Here is a 15,673-nt window from a genome sequence, read left to right on the forward strand (position 1 = left end):
GTTCTTCCTCCAGCTACATAGCAGGAAGTTGTACCCTGAGATGGGATGGCCCTGAGGCATAACACAGGAGGCTGCTACAAAACATCAGCTCAGGTCCATTTTAGCTTCCCTATGTCCTGCATCTCAGGCCTGGCAGTACACCCAACATGCTGAGGGAACTGGTCTAACTTCCACCATGCCTGCCTTTGCTCTTTTGCATGGAATTCTGTAGGGGGCATTTTGATAGCTAAGAAACAAGACTGTCCTTCCCTCCCTGCGTCTCTAGTAACCACTAAAACAGTAGTTTTCATCCTTTTTTATTTGCGGAGCCCTTTGAAAATCTTAGCCATAGTCTGCAGACCCCAGTGGATTCACAGGTCACAAGTTGAAAACCACTGCCCTAAGATGACTAAAACAGAAACTAAATGGTCATCTTCCCCCACCTCTGCTGCCTACCCAGTTTTTACACTTCACACCACTTGAAGAGTGGAATTGGATCAGTCGTTCTTGCTTTCTGGATCTCGCACACCAGCCCAAAGCAGCAAAGTTGGTGTTGCAAACACAACAGGCGATTGTTTCAATTCATACAAAACACTTATTTTTGGACTTTGTTTAAAGAAATCCAATATTGTACCAGAACATTTCCATTGATCTTGGGGTTGTCAAACCCTTCATTTTACAAGACGTAAATGTAAGGACTAAGTCGGTTTGGGATCCCTTTAAACAGGCTGAGAACTGATCTTGGGCTGCTGGCAGAGCATTGAAAAGAGCATAGCTGATAGGAGAGGACTGAGAGGCTGAGGCAGCCTGACTATCTGAGCTGCATCATCTGGGGTTGGTGCATAGCTATGGGGACAGTGGAATGCTCTGCTCTTTGGCGCCAGCCTGTGTCTTGCATTGCATGCGGGACATCTAGGCAGAAGGGAGTGAGGACGTTCTTATCTGATGACTCTTTACAAGCACACATGCTGAAGTTGGTGAGGATGACTGTGTGCGCTGGGGGTGCAATGGAGAAGATGGCCAGTAGAGTTTCTGAGGCATTGCAGTGTAGTTTGACAGGGAGCAAGAAGTGATCAGTAAAATTCCCAGCTAGTTTCTGACTCTTTCTCCCCCACTATCCTACAGATAGAACCATGAAAGTGTTCAGTTCCTGTGCAGACTAGTGGGGAGAGTAATCGCCCGTTGAGCAGTAACCCAGCCCCACGGCTCTTACTCTGTGTTGCCCGTAGGAGGAACTCCCTATAAGAACCACAAAGCCCCTGTAACCTGCTCCTCAAAACTGGCTTCTGCTGTGATGCCTGTAATGCTCAGTGATGGCTAGGCAGGCAGTGTGCTGTGACTGCTGTTTATTACTCCAACCCTCGTCTCGCTGTCACCTTCAGCTCCCCACATCTGGTGTCTCCACCTGTTGTTTTTTTGTCTTGGACTCACCAGAAAAATGTGAGCAACTTTGTGTTCATTGGTTTAAAAAAAAAGTGTGTGTGTTTGCGTGGAGTTGGGCCTTTCAGTGTAAAGTCACAGTGAGAACAAGTCACAGGTGGCTTTGTTTTGATGTAGATAGTGGAGGTAACGCTTTACTACCCCCACACACCTGAAATTTACTTCACATGATTCTGTCCAGGTAAAAACTAACCATCCATTGGGATTTGACAGTGAAAAAGCTGTCTCGGTGGTAAAAGGGTGCATTTTTATACTGAAGACACAGCCAGAGTGCTGTGGGTGAGTGTTGGGTTGAGGGGATTGGTAGCAGGGGTCGGGGGAGTTAGGCAGAAGGTCTTACCAGCACTCCTATGAGTCAGATCCTTACTGCATGAGAGCGGGAGGGAGCCTGTCAGTCGGGTGTGCAGGTCTGGGTGGTGGGTGTCTGGAGATGTTATGTGGCAGGAGGTGATTGGAGGGAGTCAGCAATGTTTGTTCAGCTTCTCTTCTGGCCTCCTCTTGATTAGGAAGGTGTTTGTTTGCTTGTCATATTAACCCTAGGCTGCCCCTTGGTATAGCAGGCCAACTAATGTGTTTTTTCAGTAGCTCCTCATTAAAATGTCATTCAGCATTATTTTAAACCAATATTTGTGCTGAGATTGGGTGGTGGGAGGGAGGGAGAGATTGTCAGTCTTCTGCCCAATCCTAGATGTCTGAAATGGGCCTCTAATCCCTGGAACAGAGAAGCCACAAAGACAATATGGGGCAAGGAGGGAGCTCAGTCTGCTGAGCCAAGTGTTTCCCTTTCCTCCCTGATTCTCTGAGCGCATGAACACCTGATGAGTAACTTCCTCATAGGCCCCCAGGTGTGTGTAGGAGGCAGTGTTGCCAACCAGCTCTTTTAAGAGGTAGATTGCAAAATACTTTACAAGGGAGGCTGGTATCAACCCCCATTTACAGATTGGAAAACTGAAGTGCAGGGAGTTGAAGTGAGTTGCTCAGGGTCAATTGCAGGCCATTGGTAGTACGAGGAATATAACCCAGGCCTCATTCATCACAGCCCTGTGTCTTGTCCATTGGCTTTTTGTGATCTGGAACTCTTAAGAGGCCATTCTGATCTCTGTTTGTCCCACCCCAAAGAAAGCAAGGAAGGATGCCCAAGGACCCCCAGCCACTGATGCGAGCCCTGGGCCCTTTTAAATCACCCAGGCAAGCTGCAGAGCCCCTAGAAATGGCCCTGCACAGCCACCTAAGGGTGTGTGGGACCCGGGATATATTCTAATCTGCTGGGGCATGCACCCCCTGGCTCTGCCCTGGTGCCATCCCCACTTCCCCCAAGGCTCCACCCCTCACTCAGCCCCATCCCTGCCTCTTGCCTTCCCAGTTCTGCCTCCTCCAAGCACTGTGCGCCTCTTCCCCCTCTTCCTCCCAATGCCTCCTGACACTGCAAAACATCTATCCAGGCAGGTAGGAGGCACTGAGGGGAGGGAGAGTTGGTAAGGGGGGCTGCCAGTGGGTGCTCAGTAGCCACCATTTTTTCTCATGCCTCCTCTCCCTTTCCCACCTGCTTACCTGTCGCTAGTCTCCCCATTCATCTTCCAGTGTGTGCACATGGGGGGGCCCAGCACTGCTGTTGGCAAGCCTGGTCTGGATGAAAATTTTGTACAGACCAGGGCTTTCTCACTGAGCTGCATTTGATAGTGGAAGCCTTACTTAGTGGTTTGCTCCTTTTTTCCTGGGAGTCCACATGGTGCCCTGTGGCACAAAAAACATAAAGGTGCATGAGGAACTGGGACCATAGAGCTGTGTTGTTCCTGGTTCTTTACCCCTGTGTAAGGTGTCCTGGACTTCAAAATCACAAGTTATTTTGTAATGCAGCCTTTTCACTGCTATGGGCCAGGGATGTTCATTAGGTGTGCTCGCTGTGCCACGAAATTCCTGTCCTGTGAAGTAAATTGTGTGAGTTAGCAGCTTCTGCACTGACAGTGCATGTCCCTGCTCTCCAGTCTGTTCCATTCTTGGAGTGACAGTGAGAGTGATACAGTGAGAGTGACAAGATTACCTGTCTCAGGAGCATGTCATTGTCTCTGCCCTTTTTCCTTATTAGGTGGACTGGGCTGTAGAAAACATCAGGAACTAGGTGGGAGATGTAAGCAGGGTGTGGGAGAGATGGGGAAAGAGGAGGAGTGGCAGACTGGGATGGGAAGAAGAGCCAGACAAAAAAGGCAGTCCCTGGTTATTGTGTCCAATGTAATCACAGCAAATCTGGGGATGAATCTGCTCCACTGATCATGCTGCTTAAGACCCTAGAGCAAGTGTATTTTTATTTCAGAACTAGCGTGAGTATCTTGTGCCTAGTGCTGCATATTTAGCAGACAACCTACATCTGCAGCTAGGAACCATTGACTACCTATGACTAGCAAGAGAGGAGGATTCCTGTGACCAGTGAAATGTTGTCTAGAGCAATGGTTCTCAATTATGGGTGCATGTACCCCGGGGAGGTGGAGTACACAAAGTCTTCCAATGGGTACATTGACGTCCCTAGATATTTGCCTATTTTACAATGGACATAAAAAGCACTAGTGAAGTCAGTGCAATCTAAAATCTCATTCAGATAGTGACTTAATTTCTACTATGTACTATATACTGAAATGGAAGTCCAATATTTATATTCCAATTGATTTATAATTATGTGCAGGGCTTGACAAGCGGTGGTGAGCCCTGCTCGCCAGTCACGTGGTTTGGTGTGCTGCGCATGCACTGATCGCACTGCAGCGCCATGCCGGGCTAAAATCTACTCGCCACAGGCAAGTAGATTGCCCTAATTGTCAAGCCCTGATTATGTGGTTAAAAATGAGACTATAACCCAAGGATGGCTAACCTGCGGCTCTCGAGCCATAGGCGGCTCTTTGCTCATAGAAATGCGGCTCTTATTAGAGTTACCATATCTCCAGTTTTTCCTGGAAATGTCCTTGTTTTCCCATGTTAAATGGCCATCCGGCTGGCTTTTTTAAAACAAAAAATGTCCGGGATTCGGGGAGGGGGCGGCGGCACCTGCCTTCAAGGGAACATTCGACTGTTTTTCAGAGCCGCGCACCTGGACAGTTCACAGCTGCTCTGTGCACATGCCCCAGCGCCTGGAGGGAAAAGTGCGTGGCAGCAGCTCCAGTGAGACCCAGGGTGTTGTTAAAAGAATCTGGGGCTGCCTGGCTCTGGGGGAAGGTGGGGTGCATTGGGTTAGAGCGGGGAGGACTGGGGGTGTCTTCGGGTTATAGATATATTTAAATAAATATATAATACATAGCTTTTTGCATCATTGTCCTCCACTATTTTGGCTCCTAGTCGCTAACTGGTTGGCCACTCCTGCTATAACCAATTTTTCAGTAATGATGTGGTGGGACACTCTTGCATTTTATATCTGGTTTTGTAAGTAGTTTTTAGGTGAGGTGAAACTTGGGGTACAAGTAGTCTAGAAAGACTGACAGCCACGGGTCCAGAGCATCAGGAAGGAGTGCCTGTGATGGGCTGGCATATTGGTATGTGGCGGAGTTGGTTTCAGTGGTTACAGCTGGGTGTCTGAGAGGCCTTCACTGGGTACTATGAACCATGGGGAAGTTATTTGCTGCTTATGTGGCTTCAGAGTCCTCTGGATTAAACCAACTGGAACCGAGGATTGTCTAGAGGATCTTGCTCACCCCCTTCTTTTCATAGGAAAGAGGGGGATCATACCACTGAGAGCACCCTGGTCACTGCCAGCCTGAGGGATGGCAAAAGGCGTCTGCATATTATAATTTCATGGCACTCTGTGACTAGGCACTGAGCTTGAAGGGCAGCAGCTGCACCCATTCCTCTCACAGACGTTGGCACTTGTTGCAGTTCATCAATTGAATGAAACTTAAAATAGAAAACAACCACTGCCAGGAGCCAGCCCCCTCAGCAGCTGCTCCCTGTGCATTAATTCAGCATCTCAGTTGTGGAGGCGGGGAAACCAGAAGGGGTTGAGACCTCTCGTCTGTCAGCTCCAGTGTATTCCACAATCCTCTGTCCTAGCAGCCCTTCCCCTTGGGTCAAATGGCAGATAAGGAGAGGCAGTTGTGTCTCTTTAAGGGCCTCATCCTGCAAATGCTGAGGGCTCATTTCAAGGTCTCAGGGTCTGTGTATGTTGTGTTATTCATGCACTGTCTGTGATGATGAATGGCAGGGGTAACGAAGAGCTGGCTGGTGTACACAAGGCAAGCTCTCAGCTAAATTTTTGATCCCTCCATGAAAATGGCTGAAGAACTCAGTAGCGTGGAGATTTTCATCTGCTGTCTTAGAATCGTTGTGGAGTTATGCGCTGTGTGTTTACACTAGGGATGTGAAAGTGTAACCGTGTACACTGTTAACTGATGAGCCTGGGCTCATCAGTTAATCTTCATGGTTACACATGGGCTCCCAGTATGCACAGGGAGCTGGCTTAAAAGCCGATTCCCCACATGCACTGGCTCCCAGGGAGCTGCCTGCTCCCCACACCTCTAGGTGGCTGCCTCTGTATCAGAAGCAGCAATGGTGGGGGCAGGTCAGAGCTGATTGCTGCTCTGCGTGAAACCAGATAACCGCTGAAAGTTTGGTGGTTACACGGTTACTTAATTACATGCATTTTTAATATCCCTAGTTTAAACTGCTGCTACATCCTGCCCCAGAAGTGTGTGCAGTTCAGTGCTGTGTGAGGTAGTTCTTGTACACTCAGTATAAAGTTGTTAGTGCTTGTGTCCCCTCGCGTGACCAGAGCTGTATATGGAAATGTCAGTTGATGCTCAGATTATTTTCAGACTTTGCTGTCCTGGGGCCTTTATTCTGACTGAACTTCCCCCGCAGGCAGCTTCTGGCTCCCTTTAACAGATGATGGGAAGCAGATTATTTTTACTGGAGATTTTCCCTAGCACTAACCCACAGAGTGCGGTGTCTCCCTACAAGCTCCATACCCTTCTTCCTGCACGCTGGCTTTCCTGCACCATATCAGACTTCTGGCTCATCTAATTGGGTATCTGGCCTCTCACAATGACCAGTGTGTGGTACTTGGAAGGAAAATATATCTCCCCTGATGCACCTGTGTAGTTCTGCAGCACTGCACGTGGACTGACGAAGTCGTGGAGGAGGGAGTTGGAATGGCTTGGGACAGGAAAGGATCTCAGCAAAGGGGAACTAAGGCAGCATTGTACATGAGGAAATGAAATCCTCCTGTGATTAGAGGGGAATAGGAGATTCCCATGGAAACTGAAGCTGAAGGAAAGTGGTGGTATGTAAACTAAGCGGGAGTCAGAATGGCCTCCCTGGACAAGCTCTCCGGCCTGTGCCCCTGGTTCCTTCAGCATCCTGATGGCAAGGAGACAGCAGAACCCAGATGGTAGTGTGTGCTATTAATAGCACTCATCATACTTTGTATTTTCCTGAGTTGATGAGGCTGGCAGCCCCCCTCAGAGACAAGCCACATCTAGCAAACTGGACAGGGGTTTTTATGCACCCAGCCACCCCATTACTCATAGACTCATAGACTTTAAGGTCAGAAGGGACCATTATGATCATCTAGTCTGACCCCCTGCACAGTGCAGGCCACAAAATCTCACCCACCCCTCCTAGAATAATCCATCTCCTATATCTCAGATATTGAAGCCTTCAAATACTTTGAAGACCCCAAGATGCAGAGAATCCTCTAGCTGTGATCTGTACCCCATGCTACAGAGGAAAGCGAAAAACCTCCAGGGCCTCTGCCAATCTACCCTGGAGGAAAATTCCTTCCCAACCCCAAATATGGCGATTAGCTAAACCCTGAGCATGTGGGCAAGACTCATCAGCCAGACACCCAGAAAGTTCTCTATAGTAAAATCATCAATATGCTAGAAGGGCATTACCACCCTGCCCTCCTCTCTGTTTGAAACAAATTCTTGTCAGATCACTAACTGGTGGGGAGGAGATCACAGGAACCCACACATGCCCAAAGACAGGTGTGTCCTGTGGGTGCTGCTGGTCTGAGCCTCTGGAGTGCTGTTTCCTGGCAGATTTAGTGGTGGGAGGTAGGGTGCCAGGACTGGCAGGGTGTGTAAAGTGGAATGCCATTTCCTCAGGTTCTGGGCAGCTCAGTACCAGGAACACATCGAGAAAGTGGAAGGAGCTCAAAGAATAACACAACTCAAGTAGTGCTAGAGGGATAGCAAAGGGTGTGCAAAGTAGCAATCTGCTAGCTCAGAAAGGCGTACAGGGATCCTTCAGTTTCATGTGCAGAGCTTGTATCTAGGGAGGGAAGGAAGGCAGGGAAACTCAAGCTGAAACTCAGGCAGCATTTCTGGACAGAGATGTGCTCAGCCCTGGAAAATGTGCGGGAGGGACCCATCGTGCCTGAACTCCAGGAAATGGAAAGGCTGATTTCCCAGGCCCTTTCTGTCTCTCTCTCTCTCTCTCTCACTCACACCCACCCCCAATGGTCTTGTATTAAGTGAATGATTTGCACTTGGGTATGTTGTCTTCTGCTGAAGTCTGCTTGAACAAAAGGCAGTTGTAGTTCAGTAACTTCGTTGGTGCACATCAGAGTCATCCTTCAGTAAGCTTGTATGGGACACAGAGGAGAAAGTTGGGTTGACAGCTTTTGGGATCTTCCAGTAGTTTTCCTGGTTTCGGAATAGCAATGACCTTTGCCCTGCATGAAACTTTTGAGATGTACTTTTCCTGGAAACGTAGGTTGAAGAGCCAAAGCAGCCAGCTTTTGGGCCTGGGTGAAGTAGGAACTCTGTGGATATAATCCAGACCTGAAGTCTTTCTGGTTTTGTAGCCTGATGCCATTTTGCCTGAAAAAAGAGCCCTCAGATTAGAGTCTACAATAGGAGCCTGCTACCTCTCTATAAGATCAGTTTTGCCTGCATGGTGGAAAACTTATCCAAGTTCTGTGTGTGAACCACTAGCTGGGATGCATTTGTGGTGACTGAAAACTCCTTTTTTGGAAAGGGTAGAATCTCTTAGAAAATCTTGTGATGATTTTCTAGGCTCCCTGGCGAGAGAGAGTAAAGTCAATCTTAGTGACTCATCCCCCTTGCTATCGCTCACTCCTGGTTTGATCTAGCAGTTGAATGAATTCCTGTTTATTACTAGCTGATTTTAATTCCTGATAGAGCTTAATTGCCTCTGATGACCACCTATACCGTGGACAATAGCCTCTAGGGTTCTATTTGCAACAGCTACCCAAACTAATTCACAGAAAATGTAATAAGTGTAATTTATATTGGTTGTACCTGTCAAGTCCAACCTCAGCCAGCACGCTGACATATGCGTCTACATTTATTGTTGATATCTGCACTCCTGTGGTGATCAAAGATGGCTGATGTAAAGACTTTGGAAAAGCTTTAAGCACCGTCTGCTGTATGGCTCAGTGGTTCTCAAACTCTGGGTTGGAACCCCAAAGTGGGTTGTGATTTTTTTTTTTTAATGGGGCCGCCAGAGCTGGAGCTTGGGGCTAAACCCCACTCCCTGGATCCGAAGCAACTGGGCTCAGGTTATAGGTCTCCTGCCTGAGGCTGAAGTCTTTGGGCTTTGCTTTCCCCTTGCCAGGGCAATGGAGCTTGGGCTTGGGCTTTGGGGACCCTTTGTCTGGATAGCAGTGGTGCACATTGGCGTTATCTTCCAATAAGTCTGTATGGGACACAGAGGAGAGAGATGAATTGACAGCTCTTGGGATCTTCCAGTGGTTCTCCTGGTTTTGAAATAAGTGACCTTGGCCCTGCATGAGACTTTGGGGATTAACCAGCCTGCGGCATTGTGAGGCAAGGGGGCGGGGTGGCGCTGGAGCAGATGCATGTCACAGTGGGCCGGGGGGGACTGCTCCAGCTGGGCTGGGCACCAGTTACTCCGATAAACATGCCAGTAAGGCAGTACTTACTGGATAACTAGTTAACCCTTTACAACCCTAGCTTGGACTTGGTTGCCTCAAGCCCCTGTTTAGGCCTGCAGCCCAGGAGTTGGGTTAGGCCACAGCTCCCCAGCTCTGCCTGCCCTTCCCCAGCACTGGTTTGTCTCCAGTCTCCTCTCTAGACTACCAGGCAGTCAGGCCCTTCCTGTTCCACAGCTGAAGCAAGAGCATGCACCACCTCTCCAGGAGCCCTTCTTATAGTGCCTAGTCAGGCTATGATTGGCTGTCTCTAGCGCTCTCCTGATTGGGTCCCAGCCCCGGCCTTCAGCCAGGGCTGTTTTAATCTTTTCTGTATCCATGCAAGGCAGTCACCTGTTACAGGTGGGCTCAGGCTTCAGTCCCCCTCCTGGAGTTGGGTAATAATTGGTGTTGTCAGAAGAGGGTTGTGGTGCAGTGAAGCTTGAGAACTCCTGCCCTAGAAGGTGTCAGGTGAAGAACCTGTGGCCCATTTGTTATCGTGGAGGCTTGGCACTTTCTGGGGTCACAGAGGGGTCCTAGGTCAGCAACTAAGAGCTCTCCACTGGACTCTCTCATCTGCATTGTTGTCAAGGAATCCCCAGTTGTAACTGCAGTAGGGTCAACAGCCTAGGTTAATGTTTAGGATTCGTGATGTTTTTCCTTATTCCTCCTAGTGCCCAGGCAGCCTGGTGTGCCCCTCCATTGGCTGTCCCTACAGATCCATGTCCAGGGTGTGTGTAAGAGGGGAGGGCTTTGAATCTGAAGCTGCTTCTCTTTATGTAAACCTGGGCAGGAAACTCTCTAGGCCGGACTGTGGAAGCGGGTTGCCTGGGGGAAAAGACTCTTCCGAAGCTTACTCTATTCATGATCTCTTCCTGCAAGACGAGCCAGAGGACCCTGCCTGCATGACTCCACCAGCCATTTTATTATGCTGGGCCCCCATCTGCCTTTTGTCAGAGCGATATGGTCCCCATTAGGAAAGCTCATCACAACCCTGATCACAGATCATTAGCAGATCAAAGCCACCATGTTGTGGGCACAGAAGGATTATGAGAACGCAGGACGGTTTGAGACAAGAGCCAGGGCCCTGGCATATGCCACATTATCCCCCCACCCCCACCCCCACTCCCTGTGAATGTCTGATTGCCTCTGCAAGGACCCTTTATCTAATATGTCCCGGTGATGTTTGCTCTGGAATAGTTACAGGCAGGCAATGAATGTTCCTTCCTATCTTGCCATCAAAGAATATTTTAAAAGGCTTCCAGACCACAGCAAAATCATATACATCTGAAAGGGTGAGACCGATGGCTCTTGTGGGGTCTCTCTCAGTGCTGTTAATGCCCCTCACTGCCAACAAACACACTTCTTCCAGCTACAGGCTCTGCCCACGGCTCTGCCCTTCAGACTTGGGCTGCAGCACCCCCTTGCTAGTCCTCCCCATCCGTCCTGGCCCTCGTGGTAGGACTACATATTTTGGAGCAAGCCTTCCAGCACAGGCTGAGAGATTTGGGCTAGCAGGGCTAGCACTCTAGTCATCTAAAACTAACCGTGCAGCCAGTGTTTTGAAATCATGGTTTGGGCTGGAGCTTGGTCTCTCAAGCCTGGTGCTAGGGTGGGCTTCAGAGTCTGCGCTGCAACCCAAGCTGTGAGACTGAAGCGCTAACAACCCAGCTAGTTTTATACTGCAGGCCTGGTTAGCCAGAGTCCCTCAACTTGGGTTGAGGGAAAGCTTATTCCCACAGGCTCCAGTCAAGGACGCCATTTCAGAAGAGTGGGGGGGGAGGGGGGTGCAGCAGCCATGCGCTCCGGGACGTGGCTAGCTTTTCATCCCATTCCCCGGACGCTAAAGGAGTGAGGGGAAAGTGCTTACATTCTATGCATGCCTCTCTCCTGGCTGGTGAAGGGAGCTCACCCCCACTCTCCCGAAATGGCGCCCTTGGCTCCAGCATGCTGTGTAGACGATCCCTGGAAAAAGCCATGACATGGTTTGGAAGATTTCTTCTGTTCTGCCATCCAGCTTTAAAATCCCCTGCAATTTCCACAGGATGTGGGATTCTTCTTCCTTCTAAGGATGTTAAAAAGACCCTGCATGTGACCGCACACCAGGATGCTAGCAACTCTGTAAGGCTGATCTGAGCTGCTCTAGATTCTGCTGGTTAAAATTCTGTTGGCTGGCTTACACTAGCCCTGCCATTGCTGCTAACTGTGATGGAGCTGCAGTGATGCTATTGCAATGGTAGGATAATATAAAAAAATTTGCCATATAGACAAGGCCTTTAGTATTCACTTTCAGTTTTGCAGGACTGCAGCCCACAAGACACCCATCCTAGAACTTCAAAGACCTCTGCTGTGCACAGTCATGCCTCCTACTTCCAACACAACACTATTGTAATATAATTATATTTATCTTAAAATTACAGGTCTAGGATTTTCACATGCCATATGCCAGGTGGAGGGGAAAGAAGAGGTAATCATATGCTCACTATCTCTTACTTACCAAAAATACAAGCACTTTATTTATAGTTAGTTACTTGATGGTTTTCCGAAATAGTTCATTAATACCAGTATTTAAAAGGAAAGGAGATATACAAGGCTGTGGTAACTACCACAGCATTAAACTCGTGAGTCACATGATGATGTGGGAGAAAGTTATTGATAAGAGACAGTGAAAAAAATAAAAGGTCAGTGGCAGTCAGTTTGGATTCATGACAGGCAGGTCTTCAGCGGATGCTGTCTTTGCATTAAGCTTGATTGTGGAAAACATAGAAGAAAGAGGAAAAGATTGCACACACAGTATTGATGGATCTTAGGGAGGCTTCTAGCCATGTTTTGAGAGAGCTTGCCTGAAGGTGTATGAGACTGAATGCCTACAGACGAGAGCAGGTTTGTCTAGTAGCTGGGCATTTGCGAGGGTGCTATCTTCTCAGTTAGAAGGCCATGTGGAAGAACTGAAGAGTTTCATTTAAGAGATGGACTACGTCACAGCTCGTTGCTGAGCCGTTTTGTTTGCCTTGGTGCTAGATGCATTTACAAAGGGAGAGCAAAGGGGAAGTGGAAGAAGATTGAAAGAGATGGAGATGCATACTTGAAAGAAACAGCATGAAAATCTGCAGAAATAAAACCAAATGTATGGTCTGTAGATTTGATTATATCTTAAAGAAAACAATGGAACTGTAAGTCTGGGGGCCTAGCCACTATCAAAAACACAGTGCAAGTGCCTAGATTCAGCTAATACAGGATCACAGTGAACTCAACAACGAACTTTTAAGCAGACCTGGACCAGTGGGGACTAACTGGAGAGAAGTGAGCAGAGCTGTTTGTGATAGGAGAGTTCCTATCAAATTGAAAAGTAATTAGGCTTGCACTTTAATATGGCTCTGAATGCTGGAGACTCATAAAGAGATAGGGGTAAATCTTGAATATGCTGGAAAATAAAATATTACGGTAGAAACGTAGAGTATAAGGATGGACCATGTTTGGAATGAACACATTAAGGAAAGTGAGAGCGGTAGCACTTACAGAAAAGCTGAAGGATTCGAGGCTTAGATGGTTAGGGCATGGAAAAAGATGATTATATAGGAAACAGAGTGTCAAACTTAGAAGTGGAGAATGAGAGAGGTTGAAAAAACAAAAACTAGGTTGATGAATGTCATACAAAAGGTTTTTGTCTCTGGCAACCTAGCTGAGGAACTACTGTGGAATGGAGAAAGGCCCAACCTTCTAGCTGGGACTAAGGCTAGAAGAAATAAGTTAAAGCTCTCTCCCGCAGAAGAGTGACATTTCGAGCAGAGCGGATACAGATTATTTTCTCCGCCTTGTTCCAAGCCTCCTCATTTCTCCGCCTCAGCTTGTTAGCCAGTCCCCACTCTCTTTAAGTCCTAAGCAGGCACCTTCTGCCCTACGTTTACTGTCAGTTTCTGTTTGTAAGCTAAGAGTGCTTAGATCTGGTATGTCTAGAATTTCTGTAACATCAGAAATGTCAGTGGTTAGTATTTACAAGTAGAAAACATGATGGGGGCGGTAAGGGAGGAAGGAAATTGAATAACTGAGGGCAGTGAGCAAAGACGGGGATCTTCCCAAGATCTCCTGGAAGGGAGCTGGTGTCACCGGCATACATCCATAGATGGTACCTACGAGGGTAGCTGTTCTCCTGCAGACTTTGGGAAACCCAGCAGGAATTACTGTGTAACTGAAGCAGAGAGTTCCCGGATGCCTGCACTGAAAGCATCCTGTGCCGTATGCCATCAGACGCTGCATGTTACCACCTCCTCATGTAGGTGGATGTCAGTTTGATTTACAGGGACTCTACTTTCAGCAGCACTAAGTCCAACATTTACCTGGCTTTAAAAAAGGTCACTTGGGTTTTTTTTTTTTTTACCATTTTTTATTTTCTGCAGAGAAATGGTTCTAGGAACCAGCTGTAAACTCAGTACTGTCAGGGCAGTTGCGTTTAAACAGAGATATAATTCAGCTTCCTCCAGGGTGACAACCAGATTAGTAGCAGCCTCAGCTACTTCCTGAGAAATAGAAATGGAAAATTAGAGCACGAGAGAGACTACAGAGGGGCACTCAGCTCCCATGCACTTTATACTGTATAAATGTTTGGGTCCTACCCAAGGGGTGAGTGACGTTTCCTGGCTGCATCTCTTTAAGGCCATCTCTATATGACAGGCACTACAGTAGCACAGCTATAGTGCTGTACCATTGTCACTCTAGTGCTGTAGTGTAGACACTTCTTAGAGCGACAGACAAGTTCTTCCTGGCATTTTAGATCAGCAGTGCCCAACCCGTAGGTTGCGACCCCCAAGCGGGTGGTGGCTGTCTTCTTGGGGGGGTCGCAGTGCTTTGATCGAGCCAGCTGGCATTTTGTTTTCCTGGCTCTGTGCCCGATGTACACGTGGTGGGGGCGGAGGGAATGGCAGGGGAGCGGATCAGCGCTTTAAATTAAAGGGGCCACAATACAATGTTCCCGGCGTGGTTTTTTTTTTCCCCCCCCCTCAATAAAAATTTTCCCAGCTTCGGGGGTCACGAATGAAAAAAGGTTGAGCACCACTGTTGTAGATAATCCACCTTCTCCAGGGGTGGTTGATGAGATGACAGAAGCATTCTTCCACTGGACTTAGCACATCTGCCTGGGGGGGGCGGGATAGCTCAGCTCAGCTCAGCTGCTGTGCTTGTGGGTGGGAGTTGTTCACACCCTGAGTGTTGTCGCTTTTAAGCATAGACTGGGCCAGAGAAAAGCACGTGGTTTGCAGAGTGGCATTGTGACTCTCCCTGAGGTGCTCTGTCATTGCACAACTGCTCCCAGGTGTCCCTTTAACCAGCATGTGGGGGGCTGAGTTTGCACCCAGGCCCAGGGTTCCCAGGGACTAGGGGGTGTTAACTGGTTTTGGTTAATCGGTGAGGCCTCTCCACCTCCTCTGCCTAATCAGTTAGCCAGTTATATGGGATTTTATATCCCTGACGGCTCTGTTGGGGCTGAAGTTGGAGTCCTGTGCTCAAGAGGGTGCAGTGGGTCTCGATCTGTGGAAAGCTGCTGAAGGAGCATACATTGTTATTAACTAGGAGTGGGGGTCCCCTGTGCAGAGGCCTTGCTGCTCATTCCCTTTTCCAGCACCATCAGACATGCACTTTCTTTAATAGTCAAGACGAGTGGGAGCTTAGAATCTGTTCATCGCTCAGTGGATCTGCTTCATGGGGTGGGAGCTGTGCATCTTTGGTTTGGCCCCAGCTCTGCTCCCTGTGGTAGGCTGCTCATCTCTGCAGGGAGATGGAGTGCTCCAGATGGACACCAGCTCATAGCCAACAGCTTTCCCTCCATCCTGTCTTTGCCGTAGCCAGCAACCCCAGGCAGGGAGCAATGTTGTACACCCCTCAGATGGGCTGATTATGGTGCTTAGTCGGCTCCCTGCAGCTGCCTTAGAAATCAGAAGCTGGCTGCAAATCCAGGCTGTTGTCTCCTGCATGGAGAGAACTCACCATGGCTGTCTTCAGGTGCATGGTTGGGGCTCGTCTACAATTTGCCAGCTGGTCTGGTATGAAAGCTCCTCAAATCCAGGTGTTCTTCCTCATCGCTCATGGCCAACTCCTGAGCCACCAGAAAAGGCCTTTGGGCCTCTTACCTTCCTCTTCTCCTTTTTGGCCTTGCACAGGGATTTCATTGCCCTGCATTGGCCTCAAATGTTGTAGTGTCCAAGATAGGTCTCTGGGCAGCAGCGCCCTGTGTTAGCTTTCCCCTGTGTCCCCGTCCCTTTCCATCCCTTCTCTCTCTGATGCCCCTCACGGCAATGCCCTTTGAGTGCCTCCAGAGCTCCCTCACACAGCCTTCAGCGAGCTCCTTCTTCCCCGCCTCTCCGGAGAGTGGTAGCACCTATCCTTCAC

General features: G+C 48.6%; 1 protein-coding gene across 4 annotated transcripts in view; it reads left to right on the forward strand.

The window, feature by feature from the left end:
• Positions 1 to 15,673, forward strand: part of DGKZ (diacylglycerol kinase zeta) — an 86,916-nt gene that overhangs the window by 25,523 nt on the left and 45,720 nt on the right. The window lies entirely within an intron of this gene.

Source organism: Pelodiscus sinensis, chromosome 4 (assembly GCF_049634645.1).
Source record: "Pelodiscus sinensis isolate JC-2024 chromosome 4, ASM4963464v1, whole genome shotgun sequence".
NCBI lineage: Eukaryota > Metazoa > Chordata > Testudines > Trionychidae > Pelodiscus > Pelodiscus sinensis.